At 39.5% G+C, this 10,000-nt stretch overlaps 1 pseudogene; it reads right to left on the bottom strand.

The window, feature by feature from the left end:
- LOC138040614 (uncharacterized) overlaps positions 1-3,672 on the bottom strand; it is an 11,849-nt pseudogene extending 8,177 nt beyond the window's left edge.
- Positions 3,673-10,000: the final 6,328 nt, after the last annotated feature.

A 10,000-nucleotide genomic window follows, 5' to 3' on the forward strand; every position in this document is an offset into this window, starting at 1 on the left:
TTTTCTGATTTTATTGCAAACCTTTTTTAAGTTTTATACTTATGGAACTCGATAACTGAGGAATAAAACTCAACAGCTATTACACCTTCGAACGTCTGCTTCCCTAATTGTCCCGTTAAACATGAAACGTTAGTGATGTATTGGTGTATTTGTTGAATTTAAACACAAATTATTTCTTAACTTTCAGGCTACCGCGATGCAACTTGTTTTGCCTGGCATACACTTTTCTCAACAGCAACGGTGAATTGATTCTTTTCTGATTTTAAAGCAAACCATTTTTAAGTTTTATACTTATGGAACTCGATAAGTGAGGAATAAAACTCAACAGCTAGTACACCTTCGAACATATGCTTCCCTAATTCTCAGGTTAAACATGAAACGTTAGTGATGTATTGGTGTATTTGTTAATTTAAACAAAGGCAATTTTTTTCTTAACTTTCAGGTTACCGAGATGCACTTGTTTTACCTGTCATACACTTTTCTCAACAGCAACGGTGAATTGGTTCTTTTCTGATTTTAAAGCAAAACATTTTTAATTTTTACACTTATGGAACTCGATAACTAAGGAATGATATGATATGATATTATATTTTATTATTTATGCACGGTAAAATCATCAGCTAAGATTACAAACAATGCTAAAATCTAAATTACAAAAGGTAAAATTTTAAAATGATTACAATAAAATACAATTACTATAATATTATATTAATTCTAAGGCTGCTTTCCATGAATGCCGTGCTTTATACTAAAATATGTCTTTAATCAGATTTTTGAAAAGCCCAAGAGACTCTGCTTGTCTCGCTTTGAGGGGTAAGCTATTCCAGACAGTAGCACCTCTATAGCTGAAGCTGTTTCTATAATAATTTGTCCGCGGAAACGGAACATTAAGCTTTCTTTCAGAGTCTCTTAAACTATAAACAGATTCGCGGTTTGTAAATTTAGAACATAGATATTCCGGTGCCAGCCCCTGAAGACACTTATAGACCATTGTGGCCAGCGCAATTTGTTGCTGGCTAACTAGATTTTTCCAGCCTAAAATTTTGAATAGCTCGCTAGCATTTGCATCAAAATTAGAGAAGGTCAAAACTCTGGCTGCTCTATTTTGCAGTTTTTGTAATTTGTCATGTAACGTGATACCACAGTTTCCCCAGACGACATTGCAGTAGTCAAAGTGCGGTTGAAGTAAAGCGTGATAAATAGAGCGCAATGTCGTGTGAGGAACGAGATGCCTTATACGTTTGAGGGCTCCAATTCCAGAAGCTACTTTCTTTGTCAGTTTATCGACATGGCTACTCCAGTTAAGATTATTATCAATAAGCACGCCCAGGGATTTAGCAACAGAAACTTGAGTGATAGGAGCACCATTAATCTCGGGAATTGGAGGATATGTGAGAGCATACAACCTCTGCCTTGATCCAATCAGCATAAATTCGGTTTTTGTCATGTTCAGGGTAAGTTTGTTTGCTATCAACCACTTTTTAACATTTTCTAGATCATGGTTAAGTCTTGATTCTATGTCGCCTGTATTGTCACCCGCATATGTTAGGTGGGTGTCATCTGCGTACATCCATGGCATACAATTCGTTAGACAATTTGGCAGATCATTGATATATAGCAAAAAGAACAATGGACCCAAAATAGTCCCTTGAGGGACGCCGCAACTTAGTGAGCAAGTTTTAGAAAGTGATCCATTAATGGAACACTTTTGAGTGCGGCTGTCCAAATAGGACTTAAACCAGTTGTAAGAAATGCCATGTATGCCGTAATTATTTAATTTAGATAAAAGGATCTCGTGATTAACCGTATCAAAAGCTTTTTTTAGGTCTAGGAAAACAACAGCGTTTATTTTTCCTCGGTCAATGTTGTAAGCCCAAGTATCCGTAGCCCCAAGTAAAGCCGTAACGGTGGAATGAATAGAGCGAAAACAAGATTGGCATTTACATATTACGTTATGCTTTGTTAGGTACGCATATAATTGGTTATAAACTATTCTTTCGAACACTTTGGCTATAACCGGGATAACGGAAATTGGGCGGTAATTGTTTAGGTCATCACGTTCCCCTTGTTTGAATAGTGGAGTGACCCGTGCACACTTCCAGTCGTCTGGGAACACACCTACATTTAATGACTGATTGAAAATATAGCACAGCGGTTTGCAAATAAGATCCGCGCATTCACGAATAAGTCGAGAAGAAATTTTGTCAAGGCCGACTGCCTTTGATTTTTTCAGTTTATTCAGCAGTGAAAATACTTCATTTGTGGAGGTTGGGCGGAACTGAAACTCCTTATCCGTGCTAGTGAGATAATTCAGATAGCTGTTGCCATCTGAAGAAGGAATATCACTAGCAAGTTTCGGGCCAATGGTAGCAAAATAACGATTAAATTCGTGCGCTATTTCTGCTGGAGCTGTTACTGATTGCTCATTTACATTCAGTTGTTTCACAGACGTTTCCACGAAATTTCGGGAAGACAGCTCATTGATGATCTGCCAGGTTTTGCGGGAATCACCCTTATGCTCGTTTAGCATATTTTGATAATAAACTTGCTTCGCTAGCCTAGTCGAACTATTGACTTTGTTCCGCTGTCTTTTAAAGTGAACCCAATCATTAGGATTTTTTGATCTAATTGCTCTGAGTTTCAAAATATCTCGATCGTGCATCTGTTTTTTAAGCTCAGAAGTAATCCATGGGGAACCCCGCGCGCGAACACGAGTGGTTCTCAATGGAGCGTGCTTGTTAACAATAGCCAAAAAGGATTCCTTCCATTCATTCCACATATCATTTGGATTGGAAGAATTGTTTATGTGATCCCAATCTTGAGATGCAACATCGCTACGAAATTTATCACGGTCAAAACTTCGAAAATTCCTATAGGTTATATTAGTGTGACCCTTACTCTGTCCATTAATGGCTAATTTTCGATAGACATAGACCATGCTGTGATCGCTAATGCCAATATGACGCACACCTGAGCATAACACCTTGTCAGGACAGTTAGTAAAAATTAAATCAATCAATGTTGCAGAAGTTTCGGTTATTCTTGTTGGTTCTGTTATGAGTTGTTGAAGACCATAAACATCCGTGATAGTTAATAATTTGCGTGTATCGCTGTCAAACTGGGATGCGGCATATTGCAATTTAGATCCCCTAAAAGGTAGAATTCAGTATTAAGGGAATCCAATTTCCCAATCAACTCTTCAAAAGGTGAAAATATACTAACAAGCGAATTAGGTGGTCTATACCACGTAGCAACAATAAATGATTTAGAACGAGGTTTGCGTATTTCAATACAAAGGTTCTCAAGACTGTCCATGCAAAGATCGTTGCGCACCGAAAAGTTAATTGACTTTTTTACATAAAAGCAAACGCCCCCACCTCCATATGTAGTTCTATCACGTCTAACTATATCATAACCAGAGATACTGACCTCATTATCGGTGATGTATTCATTTAGTTTAGTCTCATTAATTGCGAGAACATCTATATCGTTACTTACGAGAAAGATCTTGAGTTCATCAAGATGAGTGGTCAATTTATTTATATTCAGCGAGGCCAGCTTAAAGCCGCGTTTGGAGGGCAATACTCGAGAACGATCAATAGGATTTTGAGTCGGACTTCTCGATGACTCCTGACTGTTGCCTTCCAACGGCACGGCATTAATGGAAGGCATGGAAGTTCAATGAGCTAGACCATGATAAAAATTCTTAAAAATACGCTTGTTACCTGCAAAATTCAGGTGTAGACCTCCACGGTTTAACCCCTTTTCGTTTATATTATTGTGTTCAATAAATCTCCAATCATTCTGACGACAAAACTTCGTCAAGTGCTTGTTCACCAACAACAGCTCAACTCAACACCTTCGAACATCTGCTTTCCTAATTTTCCGGTTAAACATGAAACGTTAGTGATGTTTTGGTGTATTTGTTGAATTTAAACACAAATTATTTCTTAACTCTCAGGCTACGGAGATGCAACTTGTTTTGCCTAGCATACACTTTTCTCAAGAGCAACGGTGAATTGGTTCTTTCCTGATTTTAAAGCAAACCATTTTTAAGTTGTATACTTATGGAACTCGATAACTGAGGAATAAAACTCAACAGCTAGTACACCTTCGAACGAGTGCTTCCCCAATTCTCAGGTTAAACATGAACCGTCCAGTAGTGATGTATTGGTGTATTTGTTAATTTAAACACAAATTATTTCTTAACTTTCAGGCTACCGAGATGCAACTTGTTTTGCCTGTCATACACTTTTCTCAACAGCAAAGGGGAATTGGTTCTTTTCTGATTTAAAAACAAACCATTTCTAAGTTGTATACTTATGGAACTCGATAGCTGAGGAATAAAACTCAACAGCCAGTACACCTTCGAACGTCTGCTTTCCTAATTCTCAGGTTAAACATGAAACGTTAGTGATGTATTGGTGTATTTGTTGAATTTAAACACAGGCAAATTATTTCTTAACTTTCAGCTACCGAGATGCAACTTGTTTTGCCTGGCATACATTTTTCTAAACAGCAACGGTTCTTTTCTGATTTTAAAGCAAGCTATTTTTAAGTTTTATACTCATGGAACTCGATAACTGAGGAACTGGGAAATTTAGAATGCCCAATTGCATTCTCGTACCCTGCTGGCAAAGAGGATCGCAGCTCTGGGTACGAGAATGGCTGGTCCGCAATTACGGACTTCTGGTCGTTCTGCGCAGGCTCTATTCTTTTTCAAAATTGCGGACCAAGCCAAGATCTCTGTACGGGTCCGCAAATGATCCCAGGACCGCAAAGGATCCCAGAACCGTAAATGATCCTCAAAATGTACCGCAAATGATCCCCATATTGGACTGGAAATGATCCCGGAGCGCAAATGATCCCGAAAAAAAAGTGAGGAATGGCATGGAGGGTGGAATGGTCTGGATAGAGGATTAATGTGAATAGCGCTTTAAATTATGCATGGATAGGAACCGGTTTCTGCCTCATTATAGTTTAAATTTGCTACATTTAATTATCGGATACAATCACCAACAACTAACTTGGACGCAATAGCCCTTTTCACGGTTAGTTTTCCTCATTTGCATTACAATGTAATCTCTCGTGGATGCGAGGCAATTTCGGGTTAAAACTGCAAAATAGCCCAAAATCGCCTCACATACATGCTAGATTATATTGTAATGCAAATAAGAAAAACTAACCGTGAAAAGGGCTATTCTAAACCATAGTTAATAGATGTAGGATGGTTATGAAACTCGACAAGTTTCTTTGTTTCATGTTTTTGTTCGCTTTTTTGGCCTTGACCCTGCACAAAACCGACAAAAACACACCTTTTTTGGCGGGATAACCAATCAAAAGCTTCGACTAATTTATTCGAAATTAACTTGCGAACCAAAAACAAAAGATTGTGCAGGGTCACGGTCGGTTCAACATCAAATTGCGACTGTATTGTTCCTGCTTTTGAAATTCCCAGTTTTTCATAACCAGTCTCTAGATTAACCGATTGTGACCACGCGCCCGTTTCTCGAGAAGTCGATCGATGACTTTTAGGATGCTTTTTCGAGATAACTAAAAGCGGATTGTGAAACACTTAAACCCTCTCCCTTCTTGAGATAAAGAGGGAATTGTGACATGTGAAAAGTTTAGGGACTTTCGAGAAACGGGCCACTGATCTCTTTGACGAGGCGAAAAGGACGCCACCCGGGCCCGGCTAGCAACAATCGTAACATTAATAACTAGAACGCAATGTTTTAGCCTATAAGCTTTGCTTCAACGTGCAATACTGCAGTTTTGTTTTTTCCCATATCCTTGACTAAAAGTCGTCCAGTAAACAACTATTACAGAAAACGCTATCATTTGCGTAGACCTGCAATGCTCCACCGCTCTTAAATACACCTTGTGTGTAGCATTCGAATTTTCTTCCACATCTGGGACAAATCTCTTTGTTATTTTTTCCTTCGCTGCATTTTTGCTTTAATTCCTGAACAATGGCTAGCTGGGGATTCTGAGCAGCTATTGGTTCCAGGCTATGGTAATGCAGCTCTGCTTGATGGCCAAGTAAGGCCATATCTCCAGTGGCTTCGTTTCCATAACCAGCTCCGGGGTAGATAATTTTCAATACCGTTTCTCCTAAGCTTGTTACTACCGCCACCGGGATTTCACATGTTAATTAGGTCCCATAAAGCAATCCAGTCACCCCATTCACTATCCATAGCCATCCTTCTCAGATAGGTATCCCATGCTCCGTGTTTGATAAATTCTCTGAAATCAGTCCCGTTCGGGGTTGTTTGATTACTACGGAGGTAATTTACCAAGTCACATCGAACTTTTGTGACCCTTCCGAGGCGTATTAGCTAGTCATTCATTGCATGGAATTGACAGTTCCCATCTTTGGAGGTTGGAGGCTGGCGATATGTTAATCCTGCCTTTCCCAATTCCATGTCCAACCTACTTTTTTGGTGATTTACCTTTGTCTGAAGCTTGCTTACCGTTTGTCATCTACTGGAAAACCTCGGGTGAATCGTTTTCACTGCGCAAGGATGATGCAAGATTTAGTAAATCGCTCACCATCTCATTTCGAGGATCTTCGTTGAGAGTAAGGCTGCAATGGTTGCCACTCCAAAACAGCAACCGTTTAGCAAAATGACAGGTAAATACACCGCAATTGGTGTCATTCCTTTGCTTTGGACATTGAGGTGTACACTCGCCCCAATTTTCCTCCTGGAAGACAGCTTTATCCTCACACTGGAGTTCATTTATAAATGTTTTTTTGATTGTATCAAAAATTGTTCGGTTAGTTTCTGTAGTGCAACTAGAGAAATCGTAAATAAAAAGGGCATAAATTAACAACACTTATAACGATCAGCAGCCAATGGTGCTCGGCAGGAAGGTGTACAGGTGCCATCAGTTTTTCGTACTCCCAGAGAGTGTTGTTGCCTATGTGTTTGGAGTACGTGGAGGTTTCAATCGGTCGATGCAACGAAGGATAAAAGTAGGACGTTGCAACTCCCCAGTTTCCTTCTTTAATGTCCTCAGTATTCGTCAAAAATTCAAAATACAAATTAATGGTATCGCCATTAAGCTTTTCACAGGAAAGTATTTGATTTATGCTGGCCTCTAACAAAGTGGCATTGCTTGTCATTCGCTTGGCTGGTTGATCTATGGACTCTTTGTGATCTCTGAATCTGGCAGTTCGTTTACCATTGTAACTCTTTGCTTTTTGTTGTCTCTCATTTTCTTCCTCTTTCGTGACTGAAGTAACATCATCTACTTTAAACCAGTTCCTTTTGCTTTTCCGTGTCTCTGGGTCATTGTAACTGATCAAATACTTGTGCACGGTGTGATCTGCCTCAATGATAACTCCTTCACAAGTGCTCTTTAGGGAGTTCTTTTTCCCTTGACTATTTTTTTGGAAATGGGAATGCGAATCAAAACAGTTTCTCCTTTGTAATAGAGTGAAGGTGGATTTCGCCTTAACTCCCGCTTTACCATATACTGTGCAGCCTCATTAGAAGCATCCAGAGCTTCCTGTCTGATAGCATCTCGTTCGATTTCTAGCTCCAATAGTTCTTCTCTCTTGCTGTCACCCGTTTCAAAACTGCTGTTATTTTCTTCCAGAACTTCACATTCTTTCTTTCCCACAAGAAACAGTTTATTCCGAATCCTATTCGGTATTCTACCAAAGTACACTTCAAATGGACTGAGGAATCCCAGAGAACGATGGGGGGATTCATTGTATAGTTGTTGGTAATGTTGAAGGTACTCAACCCAGTTTAGATCGCCGCCGTTATTTATCAAATCAAAACTTAATTTCTCCTTCCACGTTCTGTGTGAGCACTCGTCTTTTCCTTGCATGCGTTTCAGGACTGTAGGCCGAGCTTTTAACTATGCGAACGTTTAGCGCTTCACAAACAGTCTTTACCACTCCCTTAAGGACGTTCGCGCTAATTGTTTGTGCGCAACATTACTGCGCATGTAACGCGACTGTAATATGTCACGCATTACTTTGAGCATTAGTGAAGTTGAGGTTTTAAAACCTTTGCAAAAACCGGTAAGTCTTGCACAGCGTTGGATCAGAGAAGATTGCAATCAGTCAAAATTGATTTAAAATATTTATGAAAGTCAAGTAGACTACTGCACGACTGATATTCGCGAGGTTTTATCAGTCGTGCACTAGTCTACTTGACTTTCATACAAATTTTTCAAGCATCAGTTAAAATAACATGGCGACAAAAACGCCGAGGAAAAAATTACAGGCCGGCAAAAGAATGGCACATTTATTTCCGAATCATCTTGAAACTTCAAAGAGAAGTGAGCGGGAGGATGGAAAAGCTCTGGAAAAGGTAGCTGATCGAGTAGACTAGTGGCTGAAAGTTTGGAAAAGTCGTGGACGAACCGTTGCGTAAATTTAATGGGGCTATTTCTTTTTAATGTTTTTATTACCCTACGAACTTAAGTTCAAAGTGAATGCATGTTTTTAAAGTTCTTGTCCTTTACTTTCGTGAAAATTGAGGAGTATTTTCGTCCTCGTCCGCTTGAATAGTGCGGACCTGCGTGAAAACTATCAGCGATTGAATTTCACAAAAAACACACTCCAGAGGATGAGCATGACGGCAATGGGGAGATATTATACAAAACACCTACCAAATGAAGATGACCTCTGCTTAAAACGTCGTTGCTATGCTCGAAAAAGGTTTTTTTTTCGGTAAAAACCTTTCATCTCTTCAACGATCGATCCTCTCTTGGGTTCCAGTCCTTGCCCGACAGGTCACGCAAAAGCGTGACAAACGAACTTTTCCACGAGCTTTGCAAAATCACATCGATTTTACTCGTTCAGATCATCGGTGACCCCTATTTTTTAAATCATGAATCACTTACTTTACTTACTATCTACAAAATATGATGAAATAAAAAAATTCTCACCGTAAGAAGTTATCTTTTTTTAACATTTTCTTTCCTCGTGCCATCGAATTCCGGTAGTGGTTGCAACGGATAGAGCTTACGAAAAGACTCGTCGAGGATGAACTCTACTGTTTACCACATCCCTAGCGGCATACAATTATCTAAAAATCTCACTCCTAAAAACCTATGCATGGAAACTTTCACTCCAACAGTTTATTTTTATGATTTTCGATGGATGAGCAGATGAGCCTACATCTCGCTATTATGACCGATTTCTCGAAATTAAGGCATTTTTCCACTGCCATTTTCTCCGAAACAAAGTCGGTGACCCCCATTTTTTTTTTCATTTTTGGAGTAAGTACTTTATGACCTAACTCTAGGCGAGAAATGAAGAAAATCTCACCGTAGGAAGATTTTGGCGCGAACGTCCTTAAATTCCGGACCTTGATCGCTTTGTAAAATTTCTGGGGGGCGTGCTCCATACAAATGTCCAAAAGATGCTCTGCCACTTCACTGGTCTCGTTTGTTTGAAGAGGAGGCAAGAAAAAAAATCTACTAAAAAAATCAATAACAGACATTATGTACTTATATGTGTCACCATCTATATTGCCTGGCAAGCTAACCATACTAACAAGATCCACTTGATGCCTTTCTTGTATTTTGGATGCTTTGATTGGTCGGAGAGGCACCTTATTATAAAAAAGGGGTGTCACTTTTTGTTGCTGTTTCATTGAATTTAGATTGCGTTGGATAATTCGACGCGATAACCCACAGTAGGTATGAGACATTTGTCTGTTTAGTTTTTTTGCGCCTTCACCTTTAGTTTCGTGGTACGCGGAATTCACAAGCTGAGAGACCTCTGACTTTTTCACCACAATGCAATTATTTTTCTTTTCGACGATTCGTTTCTTCTTCTGCCCAACTACTGAATCATGGACTTCTTTTAGGTCATAGATATCACTTCTTAACTTCCTTTAAACTCGTTGCCTTAATGCACTAGTCAGTGGAAAGCCCCGCACCCCCATCCCCGTGTAATGCAGGGCATTAGCGGGGGATTTCAGCGGTTTTGGACTGTCACTTTTGCCACGGTATGCGGGGTTTTCGACAGCATTTG

Source organism: Montipora capricornis, chromosome 3 (assembly GCF_036669925.1).
Source record: "Montipora capricornis isolate CH-2021 chromosome 3, ASM3666992v2, whole genome shotgun sequence".
Classification (NCBI taxonomy): Eukaryota; Metazoa; Cnidaria; class Anthozoa; order Scleractinia; family Acroporidae; genus Montipora; species Montipora capricornis.